Source organism: Otolemur garnettii, unplaced genomic scaffold (assembly GCF_000181295.1).
Source record: "Otolemur garnettii isolate 467f Iridium unplaced genomic scaffold, OtoGar3 scaffold00104, whole genome shotgun sequence".
NCBI classification, from domain to species: domain Eukaryota; kingdom Metazoa; phylum Chordata; class Mammalia; order Primates; family Galagidae; genus Otolemur; species Otolemur garnettii.
Genome location: NW_003852499.1, coordinates 761,069 through 762,330, shown reverse-complemented (window position 1 = coordinate 762,330; position 1,262 = coordinate 761,069).

Sequence of the window (1,262 nt, the reverse complement as noted above, 5' to 3'; positions counted from 1 at the left end):
AGCATTCTTTTTGACTTCCTTCCTCCTCCAGTCTCTGCTCTCTAAAATTCATCCTCCACTGCTGTGAGGGATCCATATGACGTACAGTCTTCTCTTGGTATACATGGAGGATTGGTTCCAGGACACCCCCATACCAAAATCCAGGGATGCACACATCCCCGTAAAATATTTGCATATAATCTACACACATCTTTTTAAGGTAATGTGAATATTATATGAAAAATTGTTATACTGGGCACCTGTAGCACAGTGGTTACTGTGCTGGCCACATGCACAGAGGCTATTGGGTTAAAACCCGGCCCGGGCCAGCTAAACAACCATAACAACTGCCACAAAAATAAATAGCTGGGCATTGTGGTGGGCCCTGTAGTCCCAGCTACTTATGAGGCTGAGGCAAGAGAATCACTTAAGCCCAAGAGTTCAAGGTTTGTGTAAGCTGTGACGCCACGGCACTCTACCAAGGGTGATATAGTGAGATTCTGTCTCAAAAAAAAAAAATTGTTATACAGTATTGTCTTTTGTTTGTGTTCTAATATATTTTCAAAATATTTTTGGTCTGCCTTTGGTAGAATCTGCAGATACAGAAGGTGGACAGGATATTACTATCTTACTTAAAATTCTTCAATAGCTTGCAATCAACTACAGAAAAAATTTAAGCCTCCTAGAGATCATACAATCTCTTCAGGGCAAAGTGGCTACTTTTTCTGTTTTATTTACCATTTATTTCTTAGCTCCTTTGTAGATTAAAAACCTCACCCACTGCCACATTCATTCATGCTTTAGTTCAGGGGTCCTCAAACTTTTAAAACAGGGGACCAGTTCACTGTCCCTTAGACCGTTGGAGGGCTGGACTGCCGGCCCGGGGATGAGTCAGCTGCTAAGCAGGACAGGCAGTGGGGCAAAAACACCCAGCAGGCCACATGTGGCCCGCAGGCTGTAGTTTGAGGACACCTGCTTAGTTTCTTCATTTATATGTTCTGACACCACGTTCATGTCCTAAAAATATTTGAATGGCTACCTTTACTTCTACTCAACCCAAGCATGAGCTCCACAGAGCTGTCCTCATTCTAAAAATGTTCCTTACACTGCGGTACTGCGTACGCCAGGAGTGAAAGGATGAAATAGCCCTGTCTGCCTAATGACGACATCATTTTCTTCATGATCAGTTGTCTTAGGTCCTTGTTCTACCTTTGCTTCTTTGTAATTCATTCTCCACATAACCAGAGTGATCTTTTTTTTCTTTTTTCTTTTTTTTTTTTTTT